We start from the raw sequence: 17,500 nt of genomic DNA, 5'->3' as shown, positions 1-17,500 counted from the left end.
TGTCCCAAAGTACCGATAGAGCACCCACAAAGAGCACCCAATTGGCCTAAGTTGGCCAAAAGTACCGATAGAGTACCCACAAGTAGCACTGAGTTGGCCTAAGTTGGCCAAAAGTACCGATAGAGTACCCACAAATAGCACCGAATGGGCCTAAGTTGGCCAAAAGTACCGATAGAGTACCCACAAGAAGCACTGAGTTGGCCTAAGTTGGCCAAAAGTACCGATAGAGTACCCACAAATAGCACCCAGTTGGCCTAAGTTGGCCAAAAGTACCGATAGAGCACCCACAAGTAGCACCCAATTGGCCTATGTTGGCCAAAAGTACCGATAGAGTACCCACAAATAGCACCGAATGGGCCTAAGTTGGCCAAAAGTACCGATAGAGTACCCACAAATAGCACCCAATTGGCCTAAGTTGGCCAAAAGTACCGATAGAGTACCCATAAGCAGCACCCAATTGGCCTAAGTTGGCCAAAAGTACCGATAGAGTACCCACAAATAGCACCCAATGGGCCTAACATGGCCAAAAGTACCGATAGAGTACCCACAAATAGCACCGAATGGGCCTAACATGGCCAAAAGTACCGATAGAGTACCCACAAAGAGCACCCAATTGGCCTAAGTTGGCCAAAAGTACCGCCAAGTAGCACCATAGAGGCCCGAGTAGAGCGAAATGTGGGCCAAATTGAACATTTGAAAATTTTTACAAGTCCAGAAAATTTTCTAAGTCCAGAAAATTTTCTAAGTCCAAAGAGTTGGACAAATTTCCTTAGGCCCAAAGGTTGCACTGAATGTTCCTAAGTTGGCCATCAGTACCCATGAAGTATCGCGAAGGTTCACCCGAAAGACACAATATGCCCTAAAGTACCCACAGAGTACCCACAAGTTGCACCCAATTGGCCTAAGTTGGCCAAAAGTACCGACAAGTAGCACCATAGAGGCCCGAGTAGAGCGAAATGTGGGCCAAAGTACCGAGTAGTTGCAACAAATGCCCAAATGGATACCAAAATGTGGTACCAAGCACCTAACTGTTGCAACAAATGCTAGCTTTCTGAGCAAAAGCTGTGGACCAATTTCGTAGAAGAACCGCCTAGGCGAAAAGGCAAAAATCGCCGAAGCTGGCCCGCTCGCAGAGCTCGCGGGCCAGGAGATACTCATAGGGCGATTTACTAGAGTGGGGAACTTGAGAATTTTTGTGTCCGAGACTTTGGGCAACTTCGCGGCCGCCCCCTTAAAGTAAAAGATTTTCTCTGGGTGCCTAAAATTCGCAATTCCCGCAAAGTCGGGAAGACGTTAAAGTTTTTGCCCAAAAAATGGCCATCGATTTAAGGTGATTTTCCAATAAGAAAATGCTTCCTATTTTGAATTTTTTCGAATATTTCCTAAACTAAGCGTCGGAGCACATGGCCGTGGAGAAACTTTTGGTAGCTTTTGGCAAGGGCTATCGGATGAAATAATGCGAAAGGCCATCGGAGCGATATTGGATTAATGCGGGCCCATAAACGTACCTAAGAAGTGAAAATTGGTACCTTGCACGCAGGATGCAAGAAATGCTTGAGTGTTAACCAACATCGGTACCAAGTACCTAGGTTATATCGAGTGCGTAGATGGAAGTCGGTACCGAAGGGAAACCTTCCTAGGCTAGGTGCACGCAAGTGAGTATGGATCGATCAGTAGAAAGATGGGAAGCCATAGGAAACCTTCCTAGGCTAGGTGCACGCAAGTGAGTATGGATCGATCAGTAGAAAGATGGGAAGCCCAAGGAAACCTTCCTAGGCTAGGTGCACGCAAGTGAGTATGGATCGATCAGTAGAAAGATGGGAAGCCCAAGGAAACCTTCCTAGGCTAGGTGCACGCAAGTGAGTATGGATCGATCAGTAGAAAGATGGGAAGCCATAGGAAACCTTCCTAGGCTAGGTGCACGCAAGTGAGTATGGATCGATCAGTAGAAAGATGGGAAGCCCAAGGAAACCTTCCTAGGCTAGGTGCACGCAAGTGAGTATGGATCGATCAGTAGAAAGATGGGAAGCCCAAGGAAACCTTCCTAGGCTAGGTGCACGCAAGTGAGTATGGATCGATCAGTAGAAAGATGGGAAGCCATAGGAAACCTTCCTAGGCTAGGTGCACGCAAGTGAGTATGGATCGATCAGTAGAAAGATGGGAAGCCCAAGGAAACCTTCCTAGGCTAGGTGCACGCAAGTGAGTATGGATCGATCAGTAGAAAGATGGGAAGCCCAAGGAAACCTTCCTAGGCTAGGTGCACGCAAGTGAGTATGGATCGATCAGTAGAAAGATGGGAAGCCCAAGGAAACCTTCCTAGGCTAGGTGCACGCAAGTGAGTATGGATCGATCAGTAGAAAGATGGGAAGCCATAGGAAACCTTCCTAGGCTAGGTGCACGCAAGTGAGTATGGATCGATCAGTAGAAAGATGGGAAGCCATAGGAAACCTTCCTAGGCTAGGTGCACGCAAGTGAGTATGGATCGATCAGTAGAAAGATGGGAAGCCCAAGGAAACCTTCCTAGGCTAGGTGCACGCAAGTGAGTATGGATCGATCAGTAGAAAGATGGGAAGCCATAGGAAACCTTCCTAGGCTAGGTGCACGCAAGTGAGTATGGATCGATCAGTAGAAAGATGGGAAGCCCAAGGAAACCTTCCTAGGCTAGGTGCACGCAAGTGAGTATGGATCGATCAGTAGAAAGATGGGAAGCCATAGGAAACCTTCCTAGGCTAGGTGCACGCAAGTGAGTATGGATCGATCAGTAGAAAGATGGGAAGCCCAAGGAAACCTTCCTAGGCTAGGTGCACGCAAGTGAGTATGGATCGATCAGTAGAAAGATGGGAAGCCATAGGAAACCTTCCTAGGCTAGGTGCACGCAAGTGAGTATGGATCGATCAGTAGAAAGATGGGAAGCCATAGGAAACCTTCCTAGGCTAGGTGCACGCAAGTGAGTATGGATCGATCAGTAGAAAGATGGGAAGCCCAAGGAAACCTTCCTAGGCTAGGTGCACGCAAGTGAGTATGGATCGATCAGTAGAAAGTGGGAAGCCCAGTACCAAATGCCCTAGTGAAGACCGTAAACGAATATCATGAACCGAGAAGGAGCACCAAATGCCCTAGTGAAGACCGTAAACGAATATCATGAACCGATAAGGAGCACCAAATGCCCTAGTGAAGACCGTAAACGAATATCATGAACCGATAAGGAGCACCAAATGCCCTAGTGAAGACCGTAAACGAATATCATGAACCGAGAAGTAGCAACGAATGCCTGAAAAAGTACCAAGTCCACGGTATAGAGTAACGAGAGTTAACCGCCGTGATGTATGCAATGAGGGCAGCCATTGCATGGGTTCTGGACTTGGTTCGCGAATAACTTTTTTGCTAGACATCGGACAAAGTTGACGTGGAAGAACGAAATGTAGCATTTGGTGCCACCTATCCAAAACTTTTTCAAGATTGAAGATCCGATCGATACAGCCTGAGTTATAGGCAAAAGTTGGTGCAAAATTGAGCATTTTTAATGGTGAAAAATCGGTACTCCTCGAATAGCTCCTGTTGGAAGCATCGGACCACATGGTCGTGGAGGAACATATTGTAGCGCGCGGTGTCAAGTATCGACACCCAAAACCGCATGTCCGATGGACGGAAAATGACCAAGTTATAGTGAAAACTTGGTTGCACCAAATTCCCAAAGAAGTGCAACGAGAAGGTGAATGCGATGGTTGTTCGTCGAATAGCTCCGGCCACAGACATGGTAGCGATTAGTGGTGCATGGAAGAAATCTAGCCACAAGTGCCATCTACCCATGGCCAGAAGAAAGTGTGGCCATATCTTGGATACCGGCGGAGCTATGGGGCAAATATGGGCCAAAAATGGTGCAAGTTGGACCAAAAATCCGAAAAAGTACCTAGGTAAATGCGATGGTTGTTCGTCGAATAGCTCCGGCCACAGACATGGTAGCGATTAGTGGTGCATGGAAGAAATCTAGCCACCAGTGCCATCTACCCATGGCCAGAAGAAAGTGTGGCGATATCTTGGATACCGGCGAAGCTATGGGGCAAATACGGGCCAAAAATGGTGCCAGGTGGACCAAAAACCCGAAAAAGTACCTGGGTAATGCGATGGTTGTTCGTCGAATAGCTCCGGCCACAGACATGGTAGCGATTAGTGGTGCATGGAAGAAATCTAGCCACAAGTGCCATCTACCCATGGCCAGAAGAAAGTGTGGCCATATCTTGGATACCGGCGGAGCTATGGGGCAAATACGGGCCAACAATGGTGCCAGGTGGACCAAAAATCCGACCAAGTGCGCGAGGCGCTTTCGTGAATAGCTCCGGCCACAGACATGGTAGCGATTAGTGGTGCATGGAAGAAATCTAGCCACAAGTGCCATCTACCCATGGCCAGAAGAAAGTGTGGCCATATCTTGGATACCGGCGGAGCTATGGGGCAAATATGGGCCAAAAATGGTGCAAGTTGGACCAAAAATCCGAAAAAGTACCTAGGTAAATGCGATGGTTGTTCGTCGAATAGCTCCGGCCAGAGACATGGTAGCGATTAGTGGTGCATGGAAGAAATCTAGCCACAAGTGCCATCTACCCATGGCCAGAAGAAAGTGTGGCCATATCTTGGATACCGGCGGAGCTATGGGGCAAATACGGGCCAACAATGGTGCCAGGTGGACCAAAAATCCGACCAAGTGCGCGAGGCGCTTTCGTGAATAGCTCCGGCCACAGACATGGTAGCGATTAGTGGTGCATGGAAGAAATCTAGCCACAAGTGCCATCTACCCATGGCCAGAAGAAAGTGTGGCCATATCTTGGATACCGGCGGAGCTATGGGGCAAATATGGGCCAAAAATGGTGCCAGGTGGACCAAAAACCCGAAAAAGTACCTAGGTAAATGCGATGGTTGTTCGTCGAATAGCTCCGGCCACAGACATGGTAGCGATTAGTGGTGCATGGAAGAAATCTAGCCACAAGTGCCATCTAGCCATGGCCAGAAGAAAGTGTGGCCATATCTTGGATACCGGCGGAGCTATGGGGCAAATATGGGCCAAAAATGGTGCAAGTTGGACCAAAAATCCGACCAAGTGCGCGAGGCGCTTTCGTGAATAGCTCCGGCCACAGACATGGTAGCGATTAGTGGTGCATGGAAGAAATCTAGCCACAAGTGCCATCTACCCAGGGCCAGAACAAAGTGTGGCCATATCTTGGATACCGGCGGAGCTATGGTGCAAATATGGGCCAAAAATGGTGAAGTTGGACCAAAAATCCGACCAAGTGCGCGAGGCGCTTTCGTGAATAGCTCCGGCCACAGACATGGTAGCGGTTAGTGGTGCATGGAAGAAATCTAGCCACAAGTGCCATCTAGCCATGGCCAGAAGAAAGTGTGGCGATATCTTGGATACCGGCGGAGCTATGGGGCAAATACGGGCCAAAAATGGGTAAACTTGTACGGTCCAAAGCCAAGGGTAAATTTTTTTATTCCTCTAATAACTTCTAGCACAGACATTGAATCGGTTGGTGATGTATGGATGAAATGTAGCAAACAGTTGGAACTACCCATAAAATCTTAAAGATTGACGATCCAATGTATAGAACCGGAGTAATGTGCGATACTTGGTGAAAAATCGAGTGAAAAATTAGCTATAAACTGTTTTTGGCCCATAACTCGAATACTAGACATCGGAAGGGGGGGTCGTAGAACGATTTTTTGTTGCCCTATCGATTCCCTATCGAACGAGCAAAAGTTGTTTTTTTGACCAAAAAGGACCCCTACTCTAGTAAAATTGGCCTGATTTTACTAGTCCCCGGTACCCGTACAGGCAAAATGAGCAAAATGCTCAAGTATGAATGGTTTTTGGCCCATAACTCGAATACTAGACGTCGCAGGGGGGTGTCATGGAACAATTTTTGGTAGCCCTTGAAATTATCTATCGAATGACATATACTTGATTTTTGGCCAAAAAGTTCCCTAGACTAGTAAAAATCGCATCATTTTACTAGAGTCGGGTACCCTGGACGAAAAACCGCAATAATAGCGGTTTTTGGCTAATAACTCGAATACTAGACGTCGCAGGGGGGTGTCGTGGAACAATTTTTGGTAGCCCTTGAAATTATCTATCGAATGACATATACTTGATTTTTGGCCAAAAAGTTCCCTAGACTAGTAAAAATCGCATCATTTTACTAGAGTCGGGTACCCTGGACGAAAAACCGCTATAATTGCGGTTTTTGGCTAATAACTCGAATACTAGACGTCGCAGGGGGGTGTCGTGGAACAATTTTTGGTAGCCCTTGAAATTATCTATCGAATGACATATACTTGATTTTTGGCCAAAAAGTTCCCTAGACTAGTAAAAATCGCATCATTTTACTAGAGTCGGGTACCCTGGACGAAAAACCGCTATAGTTGCGGTTTTTGGCTAATAACTCTAATACTAGACGTCGGAGGGGGGTGCCGTAGAACAATTTTTTGTAGCCCTTGAAATTATCTATCGAATGACATATACTTGATTTTTGGCCAAAAAGTTCCCTAGACTAGTAAAAATCGCATCATTTTACTAGAGTCGGGTACCCTGGACGAAAAACCGCTTAAGTTGCGGTTTTTGGCTAATAACTCGAATACTAGACGTCGCAGGGGGGTGTCGTGGAACAATTTTTGGTAGCCCTTGAAATTATCTATCGAATGACATATACTTGATTTTTGGCCAAAAAGTTCCCTAGACTAGTAAAAATCGCATCATTTTACTAGAGTCGGGTACCCTGGACGAAAAACCGCTTAAGTTGCGGTTTTTGGCTAATAACTCGAATACTAGACGTCGCAGGGGGGTGTCGTGGAACAATTTTTGGTAGCCCTTGAAATTATCTATCGAATGACATATACTTGATTTTTGGCCAAAAAGTTCCCTAGACTAGTAAAAATCGCATCATTTTACTAGAGTCGGGTACCCTGGACGAAAAACCGCTTAAGTTGCGGTTTTTGGCTAATAACTCGAATACTAGACGTCGCAGGGGGGTGTCGTGGAACAATTTTTGGTAGCCCTTGAAATTATCTATCGAATGACATATACTTGATTTTTTGACCAAAAAGTTCCTAGACTAGTAAAAATCGCATCATTTTACTAGAGTCGAGTACCCTGTACGAAAAACCGCTATAGTTGCGGTTTTTGGCCAATAACTCGAATACTAGACGTCGGAGGGGGGTGCCGTAGAACAATTTTTTGTAGCCCTTGAAATTACCTTTCGAATGATATATAGTGGTTTTTTGGTCAAACAGTGACCCCGAGACTAGTAACCCTCCATACACAAAACCGCCTAAAAAGTTTTGGTTTTGCAAAATTTTGAAAAGTGCGTCAAAAAAATTTTTTCAAAAAGTACCAAATCGTGATCAGAACTCACTATAGACCATAAAAAGTGAAATCCGATGGTCATTTGCAACACTTGGTCAATCGAGAAAAATTTCACTTTTTTACTAGAGTCGGGTACCCTGAACGAAAAATCGCTCAAGTGATGGTTTTTGGCCAATAACTCGAATACTAGACGTCGGAGGGGGGTGCCGTAGAACAATTTTTTGTAGCCCTTGAAATTACCTTTCGAATGATATATAGTGGTTTTTTGGTCAAACAGTGACCCCGAGACTAGTAACCCTCCATACACAAAACCGCCTACAAAAACTTTGTTTTGAAAAATTTTGAAAAGTTCAAAAAAATTTTTTTTTCAAAAACTACTAAAACGTGATAAGAACTTACTATAGACCATAAAAAGTGATATCCGATGATAATTTGCAAAAGTTGGTAACTAGTAAAAAATTTCACTTTTTTACTAGAGTCGGTGCAACGAGAAAAAAAAAGTCCGTGATGGAGAAAAATGGCACGTTTTCCACGCCTGTACGCTTTCGTTTACTATATAGGGGGTAGGTGAGCCAGAAGCATGATTTTGACTGAGTATGTATCTTTATGAATTGGACCCTTCTAAATCGATTGAGACTACCCCCAGGACGATCGGACGACTGCTTCTGGCTCAAAATGTGGTTTTTAGATTTTGATCGTCAATTATGCGAGAAAAAATCGATTAGAAGTAAAGATACGAAATGCTTGGTCTAGGTTGGGAAACGACTTCGGATATTTGTTGGACGTTGTCGTAGAAGGTCCGAGGACCAAGGAAAAGTGATTTCCAAGTGGATTTATGCACTATTAGTCGATGGTAAGATGTGAAATTAGTAGAACTTACCATACAGTTTGCGAAGTTGAAGCAATCGGTTGGTGAATATGGTACTGTCTGTCCAATTTGGTGGTTCGGAATGAGTGAAACGATGTTGATGATGGATAGACGTTCCGATTGCCCCCGATCGGGGAACATATAGTGGTCTTTAAGGTCCAAGTACCTATGTTTTGGTAAGCAGAACTGAGAGTTAAAGGATGAAAGTCGGCCATTCCTAATATCATCCTATCGGTGGTTCGCGAGTTGTTTGAGGACCGGAGCAGCTCGCGATGAAACGGTCCTAGGGTATTGGTTATCCATCCAAGGAAGAGTAAATGCGATCCTAGATGTGTGTCGTTGGCCGTTCTACCGGTATCGCCTATCGATGAGATATCGACGGGCATGCCTTACTCGAAAGTTGAATTCTAGGATCGATGGTCAAACAGACCTATGAGCGATAAACCAAACTGAACACGTATTGATGTCGGCTTTTCCTATCATTTGATGCCGCAGGTTGTTTAGGGACCGGAGCAACTTGCGGCCGAGACGGTCCCCGGGGGTTTCTTTCTCCAAGGAGTGGAAACTATTAAGCAAGAGTTGTAGCAAGATACGATCCTCTGATGTGTCGTTGGCCGTTCATGCGGTATCGCCTGTCGATGAGATATCGATGGGCATGCCTTACTCTACCGACCTTCTAATTGAGAGTATTAATCAGGGATCGATGGTCAAACAAGACCAATGAGCGATAAACCAAACTGAACACGTATTGATGTCGGCTTTTCCTATCATTTGATGCCGCAGGTTGTTTAGGGACCGGAGCAGCTTGCGGCCGAGACGGTCCCCGGGGGTTTCTTTCTCCAAGGAGAAGAAACGATTAAGCAAAAGTTGTAGCAAGATACGATCCTCTGATGTGTCGTTGGCCGTTCAAGCGGTATCGCCTGTCGATGAGATATCGATGGGCATGCCTTACTCTCCCGACTGGATTACTGAGAGTTTAATCAGGGATCGATGGTCAAACAGACCAATGAGCGATAAACCAAACTGAACACGTATTGATGTCGGCATTTCCTATCATTTGTCGCAGGTTGTTTAGGGACCGGAGCAGCTTGCGACCGAGACGGTCCCCGGGGGTTTCTTTCTCTAAGGAGTGGAAACGATTAAGCAAAAGTCGTAGCAATAATCGATCACCTGATGTGTCGTTGGCCGTTCTTGCGGTATCGCCTGTCGATGAGATATCGATGGGCATGCCTTACTCTCCTGACTGTTTAATTGAGAGTTATAATCAGGGATCGATGGTCAAAAAGACCTATGAGCGATAAACCAAACTGAACACGTGTTGATGTCGGCATTTCCTATCATTTGTCGCAGGTTGTTTAGGGACCGGAGCAGCTTGCGACCGAGACGGTCCCTTCCCGAAAGATGGTGAACCGAGTCGTCTGGCGTAAAAACCGGACGACTCGAAAGGGCTTGACCCTTTCAAGTGAGCGATAATCACATTCTACGCTCAGTTCGACAGCTACAAGGCAATCACTCGCTATGTTCAGAGCTAATACATGCAACATGCCGGCATTGTTTCCACCGACGCATGGATTCAAGACTGGTGCACTTATTAGTTAAACCGTTCGCCTCCGGGTGTTTCGAGTTCAAGTCTGGATGAGGATTGTTCTTGCTGGTAATAGCTTGAGCCCCTGAATAAGGGGTCGAAGCGTACATCTTGAGACCATGTACAACATATTACCAAATCGGCACCATGGGTTCGGGTGCAAGTGATGTAACCGTGAAAGATGTTGAGCAGCCCAACATCGGTTTACACACGCATAATAGGAAGGCAGCGCTGTCGACTGGTCAGTCGTGTAAGAAGTGTGCATTATCGATCACAAATATATTGGTGATCTGTAGGTTGCGCATACACCATGCCCGGTGTAAAGTGCCGTGGTCCCCCCCGGGGGGCTGCATCAAACCGTTCGCCACGCGAACTACCCAATGGAACGAACTCTATGCATTTAATAAGAAGAAGAGATGATAATGAAACACGGTCGATTTAAGAGTTGAAAACGTTGAAATACCTATAAGCAAGTCTTAAGTTGGTGGTGACCGTTACGCCCCAACAAATTGGTGCCTTACCCTACACCAAAGAGCCATTCAACATGGTTCAAGTGAGCGATAATCACGCTCTACGCTCAGTATGACAGCTGCAAGGCAATCACTCGCTAAGTTCAGAGCTAATACATGCAACACGCCGGCATTGTTTCCACCGACGCATGGATTCAAGACTGGTGCACTTATTAGTTAAACCGTTCGCCTCCGGGTGTTTCGAGTTCAAGTCTGGATGAGGATTGTTCTTGCTGGTAATAGCTTGAGCCCCTGAATAAGGGGCCGAAGCGTACATCTTGAGTAAATGTACAACATATTACCAAATCGGCACCGTGGGTTCTGGTGCAAGTGATGTAACCGTGAAAGATGTTGAGCAGCCCAACATCGGTTTACACACGCATAATAGGAAGGCAGCGCTGTCGACTGGTCAGTCGTGTAAGAAGTGTGCATTATCGATCTCCAATATATGAGCTCAGTATGACAGCCCAATTGGTAATCCTCGGGACCTCCAGAAAGGAAGCTGGATGAGGATTACCAAATCGAAAGTTGATAAGTGTAGTGGTACCACTTAGTCAACTTGTATCCCGAAAGATGGTGAACCGAGTCGTCTGGCGTAAAAACCGGACGACTCGAAAGGGCTTGACCCTTTCAAGTGAGCGATAATCACGCTCTACGCTCAGTTCGACAGCTGCAAGGCAATCACTCGCTAAGTTCAGAGCTAATACATGCAACATGCCGGCATTGTTTCCACCGACGCATGGATTCAAGACTGGTGCACTTATTAGTTAAACCGTTCGCCTCCGGGTGTTTCGAGTTCAAGTCTGGATGAGGATTGATCTTGCTGGTAATAGCTTGAGCCCCTGAATAAGGGGTCGAAGCGTACATCTTGAGACCATGTACAACATATTACCAAATCGGCACCATGGGTTCGGGTGCAAGTGATGTAACCGTGAAAGATGTTGAGCAGCCCAACATCGGTTTACACACGCATAATAGGAAGGCAGCGCTGTCGACTGGTCAGTCGTGTAAGAAGTGTGCATTATCGATCACAAATATATTGGTGATCTGTAGGTTGCGCATACACCATGCCCGGTGTAAAGTGCCGTGGTCCCCCCCGGGGGGCTGCATCAAACCGTTCGCCACGCGAACTACCCAATGGAACGAACTCTATGCATTTAATAAGAAGAAGAGATGATAATGAAACACGGTCGATTTAAGAGTTGAAAACGTTGAAATACCTATAAGCAAGTCTTAAGTTGGTGGTGACCGTTACGCCCCAACAAATTGGTGCCTTACCCTACACCAAAGAGCCATTCAACATGGTTCAAGTGAGCGATAATCACGCTCTACGCTCAGTATGACAGCTGCAAGGCAATCACTCGCTAAGTTCAGAGCTAATACATGCAACACGCCGGCATTGTTTCCACCGACGCATGGATTCAAGACTGGTGCACTTATTAGTTAAACCGTTCGCCTGCGGGTGTTTCGAGTTCAAGTCTGGATGAGGATTGTTCTTGCTGGTAATAGCTTGAGCCCCTGAATAAGGGGCCGAAGCGTACATCTTGAGAGTAAATGTACAACATATTACCAAATCGGCACCGTGGGTTCTGGTGCAAGTGATGTAACCATGAAAGATGTTGAGCAGCCCAACATCGGTTTACACACGCATAAGGGGTTTATTGTTATCTGTAGGTTGCGCATACACCATACCCGGTGTAAAGTGCCGTGGTCCCCCAGGGGGCTGCATCAAAACGTTCGCCATGCGAACTACCCAATGGAACGAACTCGATGTATTGAAAGAGATGAACAATTAATAGCGAGAATAGGGGCCCGGAAGCAATTCCGCGGCCCTACGGTCGATTCAAGAGTTGAAACGTTGTACAATCGTGGATAGCACCTAGTGCTAATATGGTGAGAGATAATGTGTGAGGAAATTTAGTTTCCTAAAGTTTAGTTAGTGGTTTCCGTTGTGCCCTAACAAACTTAAAGTTGGTGGTGACCGTTACACCCCAACAAATTGGTGCCTTACCCAACACCAAAGAGCCATTCCATATGGTTCTAGAGAGAGAGAGTTGTGTGGAAATTTATTTCCCACTAAGCGAGTGTGTGTCTGTAGTGGAACGAATTCTGGTTGATCCTACCAGTAATATACGCTTGTCTCAAAGGTTAAGCCATGCATGTCTAAGTACAAACATAAATGAATGTGAAACCGCATAAGGCTCAGTATAACAGCTATAATTCACAAGATCATCCTACCACTAGTTACTTGGATAACTGTGGAAAATCCAGAGCTAATACATGCAACATGCCGGGACTGTTGCCCTCGCGGGTAGCTGAACTGGTGCACTTATTAGTTAAACCAATCGCCTCCGGGCGGCTTGAGTTGAAGTCTGGATAAGGACGCAGATCGTATGGTCGCTTGTCGACTGACGACAGATCTTTCAAATGTCTGCCCTATCAACTATTGATGGTAGTGTAGAGGACTACCATGGTTGCGACGGGTAACGGGGAATCAGGGTTCGATTCCGGAGAGGGAGCCTGAGAAATGGCTACCACATCCAAGGAAGGCAGCAGGCGCGTAAATTACCCAATCCCAGTACGGGGAGGTAGTGACGAGAAATAACAATATGGACCTCTCTAACGATGGTCCATAATTGGAATGAGTTGAGTATAAATCCTTCAACAAGGATCAAGTGGAGGGCAAGTCTGGTGCCAGCAGCCGCGGTAATTCCAGCTCCACTAGCGTATATTAAAGTTGTTGCGGTTAAAACGTTCGAAGTTGATTGCCCGTCCAGACACGTGACCGCCACGGGCGCCCGGTTACACGCCGGGGCCGTTCGTGCGCGCGCTCACGGCTGCGACTCACAATGGTGTACTTGGGCGTTACTCTGTGAACGAGTACCGTGCTACCGGTTAACTCCGGCACGGGCTCCTCATGGTGCTCAAGATACTCACATTTACCTTGAACAAATTAGAGTGCTCAAAGCAGGCTAAGACAAAGCGTCCGGCCCCCCCGTGGGGTTGGCGTTGGCCGAGAATAATCTTGCATGGAATAATGGAATATGACCTCGGTTTATACGATTTCGTTGGTTTGTCAGAAACCTAGAGGTAATGATTAACAGAAGTAGTTGGGGGCATTGGTATTACGGCGCGAGAGGTGAAATTCGTAGACCGTCGTAGGACCAACTGAAGCGAAAGCGTTTGCCATGGATGCTTTCTTTAATCAAGAACGAAAGTTAGAGGATCGAAGGCGATTAGATACCGCCCTAGTTCTAACCGTAAACGATGCCAATTAGCAATTGGGAGACGCTACCCCTATTCGGTGCTCTCAGTCGCTTCCGGGAAACCAAAATCGGGTTCCGGGGGAAGTATGGTTGCAAAGTTGAAACTTAAAGGAATTGACGGAAGGGCACCACAAGAAGTGGAGCTTGCGGCTTAATTTGACTCAACACGGGAAAATTTACCAGGTCCAAACTTATCGAGGTAAGACAGATTGATAGCTCTTTCTCAAATTTAAGGGTAGTGGTGCATGGCCGTTCTTAGTTCGTGGAATGATTTGTCTGGTTAATTCCGATAACGAACGTGACTCAAACATGCTAACTAGAACGCTGTCAGCAGTGCGCCTCCGGGCGCACCTGACGTTACAGCCGGGCGGCGCCTTCACGGGCGGTCGTCGGCTACGTTTGCCCTGCTTAGCGGGACAACTTGTGTTTAGCAAGCTGAGAATGAGCGATAACAGGTCCGTGATGCCCTTAGATGTTCTGGGCTGCACGCGTGCTACAATGTGGGTCGCAGCGTGTTCTCGCCAATAGGCGCCCCCATTCCGAGAGGAACGGGAAATCACTAAAATGCCCATCTAGTCGGGATTGGGGACTGCAACGGTCCCCATGAACCTGGAATTTCTAGTAAGCACTAGTCATTAGCTAGTGCTGATTACGTCCCTGCCCTTTGTACACACCGCCCGTCGCTACTACCGATGGATTATTTAGTGAGGTTTCTGGAGGCTTACCTTCCGCGGTTCCTTCGTGAGCTGCAGCTGGCATGGCTGAAGTTGACCGAACTTGATGATTTAGAGGAAGTAAAAGTCGTAACAAGGTTTCCGTAGGTGAACCTGCGGAAGGATCATTACTGATGATCGTCCGCGAGTGACCAACCATGGGCTGCCTTCGGTGTAGCTCGGTCGCTCGCTTGCTATGTGTCAGAATTTGTTGAAAGCCAACTCGTTCGTTGTACACTTTGATGGGTGACCATCACTGTGTCCCCATGCCGAGCTAGATCTCCCCTAGCCGTAAGGCACTTGAACGCCCCTTCGACGACGAGTTGCATGTGTGTGGTATGTGTCAGAATCTGGTGAAGCTTTCTGCATGTGATGTGCCTTGTGTGGATCCGTGGCCATTGCATTGTGTCTGGTGCTTAGATACCCAGACACTTAGAACGCTTGCGCGGAAAGCAAACTCGATCGTTGTACACTTTGATGGGTGACCATCACTGTGTCTCCGTGCCGTGCTAGATCCCCCCTAGCCGTAAGGCACTTTGAACGCCCCTTCGACGACGAGTTACAAGAGTGTGGTATGTGTCAGAATCTGGTGAAGCTTTCTGCATGTGATGTGCCTTGTGTGGATCCGTGGCCATTGCATTGTGTCTGGTGTGTAGGTACCCAGACACTTAGAACGCTTGCGCGGAAAGCAAACTCGATCGTTGTACACTTTGATGGGCAACCATCACTGTGTCTCCGTGCCGTGCTAGATCTCCCCTAGCCGTAAGGCACTTTGAACGCCCCTTCGACGACGAGTTACAAGAGTGTGGTATGTGTCATAATCTGGTGAAGCTTTCTGCATGTGATGTGCCTTGTGTGGATCCGTGGCCATTGCATTGTGTCTGGTGTGTAGGTACCCAGACACTTAAGCAAACTCGATCGTTGTACACTGTGATGGGCGAGCATCACTGTGTCTCCGTGCCGTGTAAGAGCTCCCCTGGCCATCAGGCACTTGAAAGGTCCTTCGACGACGAGTTACAATAGTGGTGTGTTAGATACGTCAGGTGATGGTATCTACTGTTGTGCAATACGTATCCGGCCACGGCACGGAACGAACGGGAACTGTGGTGCAGACATACAAAGAGTTAAGCCTATTAGTCATTAACTCTAAGGACGGGGCCATGGGGCGGTACGCAAAGGATACGGATGAGCGAGTATGCAGGCCCAATACTCAATAGCTCGATCCGATCCAAGCACATGAGTTGACTGCGGCGCCAGGTTAACCAATGTGCTAGATTCTATTTGGCCAGTAGAATCTTGTGTCTTATGCGATTTGATACCAAGACACCAGAACGAAAGTTAGTTGAAGAGTTATTAAACTCTTATGAAGTATGGTTGTGCAATCACAACTTATGACTTTAACCTATAAAGTGGATATGGACTTGCAATTATAACATGGAATCTCTACACACCCCATGAGCTCGATCCAATCCACGCACACGAGTTGCCTGAGTAGCGACAGGTATACCGATGTGCAATACGTATCCGGCCACGGCACGGAACGAACGGGAACTGTGGTGCAGACATACAAAGAGTTAAGCCTACTAGTCATTAACTCTAAGGACGGGGCCATGGGGCGGTACGCAAAGGATACGGATGAGCGAGTATGCAGGCCCAATACTCAATAGCTCGATCCGATCCAAGCACATGAGTTGACTGCGGCGCCAGGTTAACCAATGTGCTAGATTCTATTTGGCCAGTAGAATCTTGTGTCTTACGCGATTTGATACCAAGACACCAGAACGAAAGTTAGTTGAAGAGTGATTAAACTCTTATGAAGAATGGTTGTGCAATCACAACTTATGACTTTAACCTATAAAGTGGATATGGACTATCAATTATAACATGGGGCACACACCATGTTCTCGATCCAATCCACGCACACGAGTTGCCTGAGTAGCGACAGGTATACCGATGTGCAATACGTATCCGGCCATAGGCACGGAACGAACAGGAACTGTGGTGCAGACATACAAGGGCCATGGGGCGGTACGCAAAGGATACGGATGAGCGAGTATGCAGGCCCAATACTCAATAGCTCGATCCGATCCAAGCACATGAGTTGACTGCGGCGCCAGGTTAACCGATGTGCTAAGAGAGTTGTTCCTGGGCCTTCAAAGTGACTTCAAAACTATCTTAGCGAATGGTGGCCATGGGCGTAGACATGAGCCACAAGTCACAAGGCCTGGGACTATTGGGTAATAAAGACAACTTAGTCAGAAAGTTAGTCTTTGGACGTACCACCGGGATTGTGTTACATTGGGAACCTTACTATAAAACCCTAGGCAGGGGATCACTCGGCTCATGGATCGATGAAGACCGCAGCTAAATGCGCGTCACAATGTGAACTGCAGGACACATGAACACCGATAAGTTGAACGCATATTGCGCGTCGGACGATTAAACCCGGCCGATGCACACATTCTTGAGTGCCTATCAATTCCTTGATATACAACAAACCAAACTTCAGGGTGGAGCGTGCCACAATAGAACACTATGGCGAGCAGCCCGTCTAGTGTCGTGGGGGAAACACGCTTCCACACTGTGCATAATGGCGTGCTCGGGACCTTTGTTGGGACCGCAGGGCGCTGAAAGTAAAGGGGTGAACCGCATAAATCGCACGCACGTAAACGCGCACACACACAAATAGAGTGAGACGTATCGTAGGATACCGCTAAGAGTACGTTGTGAAACATGGGGAAATTCAATCGAAAACCTCTTTGATGTCCAAGAATTCGTTGACCGTATCCGTCGTAATACTGGATCAACGTGCTTGGGGGAAAACGTCAAAGGGTTTTATAATAGTGGTGCATGATTAACCCATCGATGCCCGAGGGGAACATGTTGTCCAATACAATAGTGGTGCAGTTGGCTCGACATGCTCGGGGGGAGACATCGTGGGTCCAAGTCGACCAAGTCGACCGAGAGTTGTTGTTGAGAGATCGAATCAAAACGATGCCGAGCGGAACTCGTTGTCCTTATTGGAGTGATATTCGGACAACGTGCTCGGGGGGGCCATCGTTGATTCAAAAATGACCGTAAATTGCCCAATCCGTGTGTGTGTGTGTGTGAAGTGTTGTTGCGTATATATCGGTTCGCTATGCCCCGGGTTCGAAACGAATGGAATGTGACTGATTTTGTTGTAGGCCTCAAGTGATGTGAG

At 47.1% G+C, this 17,500-nt stretch overlaps 1 long non-coding RNA gene and 2 other non-coding genes across 3 annotated transcripts in view; 2 read left to right on the top strand and 1 right to left on the bottom strand.

Annotated features, from left to right (window-relative positions):
* LOC125773861 (uncharacterized) overlaps positions 1-17,500 on the bottom strand; it is a 70,488-nt gene that overhangs the window by 43,041 nt on the left and 9,947 nt on the right. Inside the window, exon 2 of the long non-coding RNA XR_007420422.1 lies at positions 4,113-4,897. This is a non-coding gene — a long non-coding RNA (uncharacterized LOC125773861). The remainder of the gene's footprint in view (positions 1-4,112; positions 4,898-17,500) is intronic.
* Positions 16,615-16,772, top strand: LOC125773873 (5.8S ribosomal RNA). Its single transcript, XR_007420433.1, has one exon. It is a non-coding gene; the product is annotated as a 5.8S ribosomal RNA (ribosomal RNA).
* The window catches only part of LOC125773865 (large subunit ribosomal RNA), a 4,179-nt gene continuing 4,160 nt past the window's right edge, over positions 17,482-17,500 (top strand). Inside the window, exon 1 of the ribosomal RNA XR_007420426.1 lies at positions 17,482-17,500. This exon is cut by the window's right edge and continues 4,160 nt beyond it. This is a non-coding gene — a ribosomal RNA (large subunit ribosomal RNA).

This window comes from Anopheles funestus, assembly GCF_943734845.2.
Source record: "Anopheles funestus chromosome X unlocalized genomic scaffold, idAnoFuneDA-416_04 X_unloc_59, whole genome shotgun sequence".
In the NCBI taxonomy this organism is placed as follows: domain Eukaryota; kingdom Metazoa; phylum Arthropoda; class Insecta; order Diptera; family Culicidae; genus Anopheles; species Anopheles funestus.
The sequence above is the reverse complement of the archived record's forward strand: the minus strand, read 5'-3'. Positions and strand labels throughout refer to the sequence as shown.